Here is a 14213-nt window from a genome sequence, read left to right on the forward strand (position 1 = left end):
TGCAAGGGCACAAAGCCATGTCTAGCACCAGGACCTCTGGACTACCACTGGCCACAAACAACTCCTTCCGACCAGGGTTGTAGGCAAACCCCAGAGCCTGGTCCAGGAGGAGGAAGGGCCAGGAGAGAAGTAGCAACTCCCCGCTGACGGGAGAGATCAGTCTGGCGATACTATCCTGCGACACAGCCAGGAGCTGTGCCTGTCCCGGACTGCTCTCGACCCGCCTCAGGAGCTGCATCCCACAGCCTGGGTCATTAAACAGCCTGTACAGGTTCTGGAGCCTCCAGATGGAGAATGACGAAGGGGAGTGGCACAGGATGCGGTGCTCGCCCAGCGGCCACAGGTTGCGTACCCCCCCAGGGTCATCCAGGAAGAGCTTGAGGAGGAGGTCCCCACTACAGCTCCACTCCTTCACCCAGCCATCCGGGGAGGAGGTGAGCAGCGTGTGGGTGCTGGGCCTCATGAGAACCGTGGATACGGAGCGGGCGTGGGCCCTGAACTCCTGCAGCAGGCTCCTAGTATCCCAGCTCCACACCTGAAAGGAGAGGAGATTGATGACACACAATCCAAGCATCTCAGTTTATTTCAGAACGTTTACTCTTTAGGAACATACAGTACGGAATCCTTTCTGCATAAAACATTGTTGAATTTTTTTTTTAGCTCCTCTTTATTCTCTTCCCTTCATACCTGTACAAACCCAATCATGTCGCCCGTATAGAGGTACCTCTGCACCCAGTCAGGCGACACACAGCGCAGAGTACCCTGACCGTGGCCCCTGAGAGCCCTGTACTCTTTCTTCCCCACAAAGTCAAAGCTCTTGATGCCGCGGTTGCAGAGCGCATAAAGCGTGGACGCTCGTCTCTCCGTCACCAGGCCACTAATGGTAGTGTCCCTCCTCAAGGAAGTGCAGTGCCAGTCCAGCACCTTGATTATCCCCAGGTGGGTCTGTGCAGAGGTCAGATGTCAGGGAAAACAATATGGTCGCTACTTATCTCTCCAACCAAGGTGCGGGAATTTAGTAAAAAACAGGATGTGTCAGAGAAGTTGAAGAGAAAATGCTTTTCATCTTAAAAAACAAGAAGGCTGTAGTGCTTCCTATCAAGGATGTTTGAACATCCCACCCACCTGCAGATTAGTCCAGAAGCCCCAGAAGGTGATGATGCCCATGCTGCCAGTCAGCAGCTCCTCAGTCTCCTTGCAGTAGTGCATACAGAGCACAGAGCCCAGGCAATTGGCCTGGTACAGGACCGCCATGCCCTGCGTTGGGTCAGAGAACACGCGCAGAGAGAGGTCATCGCAGGCCCCAACGAAGACCCGCTGGCTAGGCACAGAGACCAGGTGCTCCACCCGGTAGCCCCTGTCCAGGGGCAGGCTCAGGTTGTGCTTTAGATCCCCTCGCAGGTTCTCTGTCCACACCTCCATCTGACAGAGGGAGGTAAGGGTTCATGGATTTGCAGTTTTGAGGTTTTTGCTAATTCTATTTGAGCATCATGCAATGGCATACCACCCCTGGAACGAATTGGCTTGGCCTAACAGGATGAATATACATGTTATTGTATAGCATAACTTTTTATTATACACATTATTATCTTTTAATTTACATCTGTAAATCCCCATTTAATGCCCCATTTTCACCCGATGTGACGTCATGGTGTGTCCCCATTGGAAGCCCACCACCACAGTGCCATTGAGGCTTGAGTTGGTGGTGAGGCACTGTAAGTAGTTCTGTGCACACGAGTATTGGAATTGCATTGTGGGAGTGGCATCCAGACACAGGGCTGTCTCTTCCTCCACCTCATCTTCATCAGGACCACTCATTTCCTATAAATATGAATGGGAAACGGTCAAGTTCTTGTAATGACGATGATTATGATGATGATGATAATGAGATCATGATCATAAATTAGATTTGAATTAAGATGATGAAGAAGAATGGGAGTTCGAATTCGTTTCTTATGGAATAGTAAAATAATTCCTATGACGTCAGAACTATTCAGGTATGATAAACGACAAAATGTCAAAGCATTTTATTTAACTAGGCAAGTCAGTTAAGAACACATTCTCATCTACACCGTCCAAACAAGGACGACGGGGCTATGGGACTCCCAATCACGGCCGGTTGTGACACAGCCTAGAATTGAACCAGGGTGTCTGTAGTAACGCCCCAAGCACTGCCTTAGACCGCTGCGCCACTCGGGACCACAAAGTTATACCATACCTTTATAGTTTGTTTCAGCTGCGGAAGAAAATATTTCCATTCCGGAACTATCCTTCTCATTGACGTCATGTTGCACCTTATCCCTTTTTCACTTAGACTACATTCTTTTCTTTCCTTGAAAAACTGGCCTTATATATATTTATTCTGGAACGACTTTGATGACGTAGCAATAATGTAATACAGTTTAGTAGTAAAACGAGACCTTTGCGTCATAGTGGCTAGCAGCATGTAAGGCGCAGATGGGATTTATGTTTTCATTAACATCAAACACTGTATGCACAGTTTTGTATTGACGTGTAAAAATGCTTTGATTACGATTCACTACCACAAGGTTGCGCTATTTACTAAAAAGTTAGCTCCATGAGTTCATGAGTTCCATGAGTTGGCTCCAAGTTAGCTCTATGACCACAACCCAAAATAGGCAATTAACGTGGTGCAAAATAATTTACAGGCACTATGTAGCTAGAAACTTGTATATTCCAAAAATGTAACTGTGTATTTCGGAATAGCGCTGTTGTTTTTTTCGAGACATTATTGCAACACGTTTTTTTGCAATGGCCATACTAACACGTCTATATCTATGTTCAATGCAATGAATGTATGGTTGTAGAATACTGCCCTTCTTCATAAATTACTATCGGTACTACAACAAGCATGCTCGCACAGGCGCAGTGCGGCGTGAGATCGAGGGCTAGCGCAGCACGGTGGTTTCGGCTGGCTTCTGTGATCCGACTCCGGGAGAGCATTCCTGGCAACGTCGTGAGCGGGGATAGAAACAAGCTGTCGACTGTTGGTCAATGAATGTTTCTCCTAGGAGACGGGGTTTTCTAAAGGGATATAAGTTCGTCGAACGTCGATAGGTAAGAAACACTCCCAAGTAGTATTTGAAAAGTAGTTTTAGTAATAGTTAGGGTCCTCAACAACATTAAAGTGGCAAGTCAACTAGCTAGCATTACTCGGTAACGTTACTTGCAACTGGCCATCGCGAGCTAACTTCACAAGCCTGCAGTCAACCGCTTGAATACTACTAGGGATTTTTGAATCGTTGTTGCACCTATCTAAACATGTAGTGGATATACGTCTCACCTAGACGTATATTATACAGTTAACTAGTTAAAAACATGGCATATCAATCAGTCTCCGAAATAATGTTTTATTAACTAAAATATGCCCGATCCTTCCTGGTCCGCCGTGTTTCAGTACGCATGCGCGTAGTATTTAGAATACTCCGGGTTTGTAGTTTTATTCTACCTGAGTTAATCACACCTGTAAAGGCTACGCGACAATGGTAAAACTACAAGTTCCAGACAATGGCACCATTGTCTCCTTAAGTGAAACACAGCAGCAGTTGGGAATGTAACCAAGTCAGCTAGCTTGAACGAGCTTTGCATTTTGAAAAGTGCTGCATAGGAAGTTGCTAATGTGAGCTTGTTTAGTTTTGACTGAATTGCTCATAAAAGGTTTTATGTAAACACACTGCGTTTTCTTTAGGGGATTTGTGTTGGGCAGCCTACCACAATGTTTTGGTGTTGGGTGATTCCTGTGTAAAATGTTAGTTAACTTGCTTGTTTCTAACTAGGTAACTGAAAATGGGTGAGCCTAGTATGGGGTGACTGGCTAACTAGCTAGATAAATGTACTAACTAAAGCCCTCATAAGTGGTCTTACAGAATTCAATCAATCATCTTATATTCAATTATAAAAATGTAAACTGTAAAGAAGTGTATGACAAAACATGTTGGTTATTGAACAGAATGCTAGCTAAGCAGGCCATGCAGACCTGTTTGTACACATTAGTGTCAATGTTGATCAGATGTGATTGTGACATGTTAAGGTCAGTTGTCTGCCACATGACCCCATCTTATCTGCTAGGCATTTGTAAGTTACCAATATCCCTGTAATGGAGTTTGTGTGTGATGTTAAAATATCCTCCTGATTCAAAGTTACCTGCCTTGTTCAAAGTTATCTGGTTGGTTGGGTGGGTGTGCATGCGTTGCAGTGGGAAAGGGGGGTTAAGTCTGTGTGTCGTCATATATTAGTCCAAATGCCGCTGGATGCCGCAGGAAATAACGCGTCAAATATTAGAATAGACCTTTCATCCAGGGGGCAGCATAGATATGACGGCGCATAACCATTTATTTTGGTTGCTTACTCCCTGTAACTAATAGAATGACGATAAGGCCAGAACTGTCGAAAAGGTCTATGCCACTATCTTCCCTGCTTCTGCGAAAAGAGGGTGTTTCAGATCAGCTCATTGACGTTACACTCATCGCGTCTGTAGTTTCCTCAGGGATAAAAATAGGGGCTTATTCGCTTAATATGAAGGAAATGACATTAGAAAGACTGTGCATACTTGTGATGTTCTGAATACCATAGCTAATGTTGAATAACCATGACCAGGTGCCTCAGATTACAACTTCAGGTCCCCCTCATTATCCATCACTGAAAGATAGAAGTGCTTAATTGAAACACTTAGTTTTGGATCAATTCCATCAGGGAGTTTCTGTTATTGTCTCATGTTTGATCAAAATATTTGACAAATGTTCTCGAATCAAAACCAAAACTAAGAGGCGTTATGTTTGGTAAACAGAGAAGCAAAGTCTTGAAACAGTAGGGCTTCATGGAATTCTAATGTCATCAGTAGTCTCACCGTTTGGTGACCAGCTAGAGGGTTGATCATGCTTAGGTCAGGTAGGCTACTGTTTGGGCCAAGAAGTGAAGTTATGCACTGCAGTCAAATGCACCAAGGATTTTACTCCCTAAAATGTGACTGTCATTTACATGTTTTGGGATATTTATTTACATGACTACTTATTGTTGCTTAATTTTGTAAGTTTTATTTTTATTTTGCTTTAGCTAGTTTCATAAAGGCTTCACTTAGGGCTCCTGAGTGGCGCAGCGGTCTAAGGCACTGCATCTCAGTGCAAGAGGCGTCACTACAGTCCCTGGTTCGAATCCAGATAATCCAGCTGTGATTGGGAGTCCCATAGGGAGTCCCACAATTGGCCCAGCGTCGTCGGGGTAGGCTGTTATTGTAAAGAAGAATTTGTTCTTAACTGACTTGCCTAGTTAAAGAAAAATATACAATGCTGCCTTTATTGCCTTTCAAAGTTAACATTTCTATGCTTTGTGACTGAAAGCCCCTTTGTAGATAAAAAGCTTGCCTATTTCAAAATAATGTAAAAGCAGCATGTTTTGGTTTAACAAAATGTCATGTTAATCCTCTGGTTACTTGGGACACCGTAGTAGTGCTTCTCGTTGTAGTTCCATAGGGAACAGTTCTAAATGACCTTGAGGAATATGCCATAGTTTCTTGCTGCTTCTATGAGTAGGCCTACATTATAAACAAAGTACAAAGACTTTACAATACAAAGGGAATTGTATCTGGGCCACCTGAGTTGCATTCTCCTTGTGAACTTTGATTCACGCCTCTCATTGATGACTCATGGAACTCTGTGGTTTTTGAAGATAATGACCCATGATTCAAAGGAACTGGTACTCAAGGGTACATTCTTACTCAGCTGTTGAGTTAACAAAACAATTTTCATAAAATGACTCAAACATGGACTGAGTATCAGGTGTCTTCTAAAAAAAAACAAAAAAAACTGGACTAAACAAATCCTATAGATTACTTATCTTCCACTTAGTATTTTTCAGTTTCCGCTCTTCCAACAGCACAGTTTGAGTCCTAACCACCACACTGGCAGTCCTCCCTCTGTTTGTAATTTTAGATCGAGACTGTTTCTTGCCAGGTTTCTCCCTGACCCCTGGGGACTTCCTGGTTAAATAAAGGTTAACAGAAATAAACAGTATAATGCACAGCCCCTCATATGATGCGGCAGACAGACTGATCCATCATGCTCATTAGTGTAGCATCACAGCTCAGAGAGGAGGACGCAGCCTCAGGCTTTGGATACCGTCTGGTCCTTGTCGTGCTGGAGAGCGCATCATACATTTGTGCATTGTTTTTCATTTGAGCACATACCTCTCTCATCCAGAGGAGTACACATTTTAATTTATTTATCTGCTATTGATGTTGTAATCTTACAATATAAATACATGGCATGCACATGTAATTGGACACTGGATTAAATTGCATTAGCCCACCTGCACCAGTGTTGCTCACAGAATCTCTTTTGAAGTATTGGCCTTCCTTGAAGCCTGTCTGTGACTCAGCGTGTATGACAGTCTCAACAGTTTGAGTTATAGAAAAAGGAGCAGGATGTTCATTAAAACTAGGATCTACTTTATGGCTCCTGCACTGTCATAAAACATCATCCCCTCTCCTCACTCCCTCAGGCATGAACCCCCTAGGTGTTTATAAAGCTATCAGTTTCGCTTTTCAGCCGGGAGGATGAAGAGTCTTCGGGAGGAAGAGCGAGCACATGTCCCAGATCCAGTGATTCTTCCCCTGCAGGCTTCCCCAGGCCTGTTTGACTGGGGTAAATATAGCCTGTTGGTTTTAGCTGGAGGATTTTACAGATGTTGAGTAGGCCTTTCTCGCCACAGACCAGCGTCCTCCCTGCACTGAGAGAGGGAGAAATGCCCCACTGTCCACAAAGCTTTTAAACAGGGTTATAGGACTTAGTAAGGTTGCTGTTAGTCTTAATACAACAGGCGTTTTTCTAGATAAAAAAACGGGCTTAGCTGGTGGGCGTGGCAGGGGATGTGGCAAACGGCGTGGCTGAATTTTGAGAACTCTTTAGAGGCCCCCATCTTGGCGGTGTTGAGGGTTTTTTTTTTTTAAATATATATATTTTTAAATTTCCTGCAATTCTACCCATTTCTTAAAGTCCAGGTAGCAGATAATTGACCCTAACAGATATTTATGTATACTGGCCGATGCGTCGCATTTCAGTTTAGCTCACACTTGGCAGGCCTTATAGAACGTTACCAACTGCTGGCAGACATGTTTACATTTGGTTAGTTTTATGGGTGTTATTTAGATTGAGGATGTCAGCTAAATGTGGTACCTGTATTGCTAGCTAAGGTTAGCATAGAGGTAGCAAGCTAGCTCTTTCACTTACCTGGCTCACTGACTGCTCACTCTGCTGGTGTTGCTGGCTGTTTGAGATGCTTTAGAAGCCACGTTGATGGTAGGGACAGCTTTTACTTCCGTTGTTGATAGCCGTGGGAGTTCTCCGGGATGAAATGTTCCCTCACAGATTGACGAGTTGATGCCCAAATAGCCCACCTCATTCTCACAAATTTATCCCACTTTTTACAAAGTTTTTCATTCACCGTGTGACTATGAACGTGGGGCGTTGTGGGATTGTTTCCGAAGTCGGAGCTGATTTGGAAAACCTCAAACCCAACTTTAAGAACAACATTACAAAATTATAGCAATTGATTTAAGAGTTTGTAATTTGGGAATTTGTTTTCTTTGGGCGCTCCAAGTTGCTATTTATATGTGCTTCTGGCATTGAGAAATGGGTTCTACACCCCCTTTGTGGAGCTGATAGAAATGTTTGAAGTTTTAAAGCTAATTCCCTGCAATACTACACATGTTGTCATACAGTTTAGAGAAAATGTTGTAGATTAAAGCACATTTCCCTTAATTCTACATGTTCTGCCATGGAGCGGAGAGAACATTTTGCAGTCTTAAAGTTTAGGCTATTTCCTGTGTTTTGCACAAATATAATAACAAAAATCAATACTGCTAAATTCATAGTTAATTTATTTTCAATTCTCCCCAACTGACTAGCTCTTATTTTGCTGATTGCAACCTAACAATGATGTTATATCGTTTTTAAAGTATAGGTTCATGATATTTTGTACATACTTTATCTGGTTAAAGTTTACACTGAAATAATTTTTCTATCCCGTAAATGTATTTGAAAAAACACACTGTTTGGCCCGCCCAAGGATTTCAACAGCAGAAAAATCCCTGCACAAAGCATTTAGACACTGCTACAAAGGACTTGTACACAGTGTGATTTAAACAGGACTGTTTCATATGGCCGTCCATTTAATGATTTACAGATGGCAGAGCGCTGAAATGCCTAGGCAATGGAAAGCATTATGTACACATGTCGCGTTAGAGATCAGAAATCTGCATTTTCAAAATGGAGAGCATAAAAAAAAATATGCGTTTTATATTGAAAGGAAAGTGTTTTTTTTTTGCTTCCGTAGAGTGGTCAGGGGCGTGCACCTAATATATATATTTTTTCTTCACAGAAAATATATTAGTGCAACACATTCAACAGAAAATAGCTGCATTCATCCGATGACAACAGAAGTGGAACACTGTTTGGCTAGCAGCCACACAAGTAAATTGGCTTGCAATGAAAAAGTAAGGTATTTTTGTCAAAAACAATTCATGGCCATGATATTTCTAATGTTTATCGTAGTGTAGCAAGCAACATTTCCTAATGTTTTGCTTGAAGTTAAAGGGGAACTTCAGAATTATTCTTCATCTCCAGCACCACCCCAACGTCAACATGTGTGAAAAGGGTTTTTGTTTTGTAGTAAAAAGATAGAGGATGTTTCCACTTTGACCAATTGTGATTAGGCATTGCCTACTAACTGCCTAATTAGTTGATGATAACACTTATCTTTCTATGTTTTGTAGTAGAAAAAAGATAGAGAAATGCGCCATTTTCACTACACTGGACGTCTGTTTCTCAAACTAGACACTCATGTTCTTGTCCTCTTGCTCCCACTCTTTCTATTCTGGTTAGAGTCAGTTTGTGCTGTTCTATGAAGGGAGTAGTACACAGCATTGTATGAGATCTTCAGTTTCTTGGCAATTTCTCGCATGGAATAGCCTTCTTTTCTCAGAACAAGAATAGACTGATGAGTTTCAGAAGAAAGGTCTTTGTTTCTGGCCATTTTGAGCTTGTAATCGAACCCTCAAGTGCTGATGCTCCAGATACTCAACTAGTCTAAAAAGGCCAGTTTTATTGCTTCTTTAGTCAGAACAACAGTTTTCAGCTGGGCTAACATAATTGCAAAAGGGTTTTCTAATGATCAATTACCCTCTTTAAAATGATCAACTTGGATTAGCTAACACACCGTGCCATTGGAACACAGGAGTGATGGTTGCTGATAATGGGCCTCTGTGCGCCTATGTATATATTCTATTAAAAATGGTTATTTACAACATTAACAATGTCTACACTGTATTTCTGATCAATTTTATGTTATTTTAATGGACAAAGAAATGCGCTTTTCTTTCAAAAACAAGAACATTTCTAAGTGACCCCAAACTTTTGAACGTGTGTGTACACACACTCAGCACCAGTCAAAAGTTTGTACACCTATGTGCCTTTGTTTCAAGATACTTTTCCTGCCTAAAATCTAACACGTTCTAAAGTGGATACTGGAACAATATTTCTAACATTGACCATTCCCCACATTCTGAGGCGATCGATAGAACACTGTCATATTGTTTGTTATTTTGTGATCTCATTAAAAATGTGAAAGGAAATACTTTAACTTGGAAAGTATACCCACTACATGTACAAAGTTTCCATCTGATGCATTGTATATGAGAAATGATCAGTGTTTTTGTTAAGAACAAATTCTTATTTTCAATAACGGCCTAGGAACAGTGGGTTAACTCCCCTGTTCAGGGGCAGAACGACAGATTTTCCCCTTATCAGCTCGGGGATTCGATCTTGCAACCTTTCGGTTACTAGTCCAATGCTCTAACCACTAGGCTACCTTGCCGCCCTTTTCAACGGGATCCTCTGCTGTTTCCAAGGAGAAGAGCTAGCAAGCCTGTTATTTCACTGGTTTCATGTCTGTCTCAAACCGTGTTTTCACATGTGGAGCCTTTATCAGACAGGCAGTGTGTGTGAGTTAAGATGTAAGGGGACTTCCTGTCATGCAGCTAGAGAAATGTTGGCGAGAGGAGGAAATCCTAGATGAAGGCAAAAGGAAACAGCTGATTCTCTCTCTATTTTATTGGGATGAGGAGGGGTCAAAATTAGACTTGTACAGCCAACACTTGGTCAGGATCATTATGTGGTCACTTATTGGTAGAGCTTCGAAGTGCAAAGCTGCTTCAACTGGGTAAAATGTAAATGTTACTTGATTGAATGACTGACAGCGTATGGTGATTGTGTTCTGGAGCGTTGAAGTGACACGTGTATGTCTGTGCTTGCCTGCTGGTTTGCTTACTGAAAACGGAGGATCTTTGCCTGGTTACATCTGTGTTACATTGGGAGATGAGTTGTTGGGCTCTTGCTTACCCTCACCCTGGCCCTTCCCGTTGCGTGAGTGGCGGTCCGGCTTTAGGACAGGAAGTGAGTGTGCTCAGCCGGAAGTAGTGAGTGTGATCAGGGAGCTGACTGTCTCTGAGTCAGACAGCAGACATGACTAGAATCCACCTGGTCAGGATATAATAAAAGACAACCTCAACTATTCCAGTTATGGTTCAAGCTCTGTTTTTGGAATGGATGAATGTGTACAACCCAACAGCAACAGGAAACCTGTGGTCATTTGCTTTATTCCACTTCCTCTGTCTCTGAGGATGTTTCCATTTGGGAGCTGGCCAGTCAAACCCATGTCTGTCTGTCTCTCCGCTTTTCTTTATTTTCCCTCTTTCTTTTGCTCTGGAATGTGTCTAGAGGCATGTGAAGGTCCCTCCCACCCTGTATGCGTTTGTGCAGTCCAGTCCACCTCACCATAGCTCAGATCCTGTCTCAACTGTAGAGTCATTGTTTTAATGCTAATTGTGTGTAGCATTTGGTCATTCCATGAATGCCATTTGGCCTGATTCTACGGTACTGTATTACTATTAGCATTTTTTTTCTTACCCATTTCTAAATCTGATTTTTGTGGGATGGAGTGCTGCAATAGCTATGGATATAAGACCAGTGTGTGTTCAGGAGACAGAAGGGGGTTTCTGAGAGAGACGTAGGCTATAAGTTGTTGTTTCGGTGGGTGGGGCTGTTCTCCTAATGATGTGTGTTTTGCGTGTCTCTCTGGGCCAGTGGTGCTACACTAATGATGACAAATGTTTAGGGGTGTGTGTGTGTGTGTGTGTGTGTGTGTGTGTGTGTGTGTGTGTGTGTGTGTGTGTGTGAGAGAGAGAGAAATAAGTGTGCACTGTTGACAACTTTGTTCCTGGCCCCCAGGCGTGGGCCTGGGAGTGATGGAGAGAGGGAAGTTGTGTTTTCTCTCTAGAACAGTAGGCCTTGTTATCGAGGGAGAGATGGATTGACTGATAGCCACAGACTGTGAGAGAGATGGTAGGATGGATGAAAGGAGGTGAAAAGGATGTCTGTAGCTAGCCCAGAGGCCAAACTGCCCACTACAGTAGGGGTGTAATGGTACACGTATTCCTACCGACTTGTTCGGCACAGGGATCTTGGTTCGGTCTACACTATAAACCCGAATTAATACCTAAAAAAATATATATATATATACACTGCTCAATAAAATAAAGGGAACACTTAAACAACACATCCTAGATCTGAATGAAAGAAATTCTTATTAAATACTTTTTTCTTTACATAGTTGAATGTGCTGACAACAAAATCACACAAATAATCAATGGAAATCCAATTTATCAACCCATGGAGGTCTGGATTTGGAGTCACACTCAAAATTAAAGTGGAAAACCACACTACAGGCTGATCCAACTTTGATGTAATGTCCTTAAAACAAGTCAAAATGAGGCTCAGTAGTGTGTGTGTGGCCTCCACATGCCTGTATGACCTCCCTACAATGCCTGGGCATGCTCCTGATGAGGTGGCGGATGGTCTCCTGAAGGATCTCATCCCAGACCTGGACTAAAGCATCCGCCAACTCCTGGACAGTCTGTGGTGCAACGTGGCGTTGGTGGATGGAGCGAGACATGATGTCCCAGATGTGCTCAATTGGATTCAGGTCTGGGGAACGGGCGGGCCAGTCCATAGCATCAATGCCTTCCTCTTGCAGGTACTGCTGACACACTCCAGCCACATGAGGTCCAGCATTGTCTTGCATTAGGAGGAACCCAGGGCGAACCGCACCAGCATATGGTCTCACAAGGGGTCTGAGGATCTCATCTCGGTACCTAATGGCAGTCAGGCTACCTCTTGCGAGCACATGGAGGGCTGTGCAGCCCCCCAAAGAAATGCCACCCCACAACATGACTGACCCACCGCCAAACCGGTCATGCTGGAGGATGTTGCAGGCAGCAGAACGTTCTCCACGGCGTCTCCAGACTCTGTCACGTCTGTCACGTGGTCAGTGTGAACCTGCTTTCATCTGTGAAGAGCACAGGGTGCCAGTGGCGAATTTGCCAATCTTGGTGTTCTCTGGCAAATGCCAAACGTCCTGCACGGTGTTGGGCTGTAAGCACAACCCCCACCTGTGGACGTCGGGCCCGCATACCACCCTCATAGAGTCTGTTTCTGACCATTTGAGCAGACACATGCACATTTGTGGCCTGCTGGAGGTCATTTTGCAGGGCTCTGGCAGTGCTTCTCCTGCTCCTCCTTGCACAAAGGCGGAGGTAGCGGTCCTGCTGCTGGGTTGTTGCCCTCCTACGGCCTCCTCCACGTCTCCTGATGTACTGGCCTGTCTCCTGGTAGCGCCTCCATGCTCTGGACACTACGCTGACAGACACAGCAAACCTTCTTCCCACAGCTCGCATTGATGTGCCATCCTGGATGAGCTGCACTACCTGAGCCACTTGTGTGGGTTGTAGACTCCGTCTCATGCTACCACTAGAGTGAAAGCACCGCCAGCATTCAAAAGTGACCAAAACATCAGCCAGGAAGCATAGGAACTGAGAAGTGGTCTGTGGTCCCCACCTCCAGAACCACTCCTTTATTGGGGGTGTCTTGCTAATTGCCTATAATTTCCACCTGTTGTCCATTCCATTTGCACAACAGAATGTGAAATTTATTGTCAATCCGTGTTGCTTCCTAAGTGGACAGTTTTATTTCACAGAAGTGTGATTGACTTGGAGTTACATTGTGTTGTTTAAGTGTTCCCTTTATTTTTTTGAGCAGTGTATATTAATAATAATAGGGCTATAGGCTATGCCTACGCTGCGTTGTATGCCATTGCCTAAATCTCATCTGAAAAAACATTGTAGGCTATTCCGTTAAAACGGCTACATACGCACTTTGTAATCGAAATTCTAATCTTAACTGGCACATTTCAAACTATCCTTTGGTGAGACACACCCGGGAACGAGTTCTGTTTGATTTTACTATGGTGAGTGGTGGGGTCGATCAATTCTGGTTTGAGGATCCCCCATCATCGTTTTAAATTTCCAGTTGGATCATTTTGGCTTCACAGTAGATTACAACGGCGATAGACAGAGTTGTAGATAAAACATTAACTATGTCGCCACTGCTCGACGACAATAGCCTATGCAGAGTGGCGCGTGGAGCTTGTTGTTGTTGGCCAATCATAAGACATCAAAGCGGCACTACAGTCACAGAGCCTTCATGTGTGGCAAAGCAAATTAGGAGATTATCTAATCACTGGAAGATGGTTAAATGAGAAGGATATGTTGCAACAACAAAGAGACAACAGGTAGGCTATCTGAATGGAGTTGTTGTTATTTAACTGTAGGACAGTGAGAAAGCGCATGCAGCCCTAATTAGCCTAGCTAGCTATCTTAGCAAACTAGATTCTCTCAGTTTGATGCAGTCAACACGGTTATGGTTAAAGAAATGTGTGATAAAGTATACCAGTTTCATTTAAGGACCAAAAAATTGACAGCTGTGACATATATAGATTGCAAATAATTGGGAAGAGCTTTTTGATGTACCGATTCCATGGCAAATGGTTTATGAACTGATATGCAAAACGACGCCGGATTCAAAACTTAGAATTTTTCCATTTAAATTATTATTATACAAAATTCTTGCAACCAAAATAATTTTGTGTATGTATGTGTATATATTAGGGGATACAACCATCCCAGCTCTGCAGATTTTGCTGCGAATAGACAGAATCATTTGTCTTGGTACTGTCCATATGTAGCATGTTTTTGGTCGCAGGTTCAGGAATGGCTGAACAATTGAAACATTTACCTGGTGCTAACT

At 43.3% G+C, this 14213-nt stretch overlaps 1 protein-coding gene across 1 annotated transcript in view; it reads left to right on the top strand.

The window, feature by feature from the left end:
- The first annotated feature begins 2854 nt into the window (after positions 1-2854).
- Positions 2855-14213, top strand: part of LOC115162782 (signal-induced proliferation-associated 1-like protein 3) — a 90696-nt gene continuing 79337 nt past the window's right edge. The window contains exon 1 of the mRNA XM_029714207.1: positions 2855-3078. The gene's annotated coding sequence lies outside the window, so the exon portion shown is untranslated. The remainder of the gene's footprint in view (positions 3079-14213) is intronic.

Source organism: Salmo trutta, chromosome 26, assembly GCF_901001165.1.
Source record: "Salmo trutta chromosome 26, fSalTru1.1, whole genome shotgun sequence".
In the NCBI taxonomy this organism is placed as follows: domain Eukaryota; kingdom Metazoa; phylum Chordata; class Actinopteri; order Salmoniformes; family Salmonidae; genus Salmo; species Salmo trutta.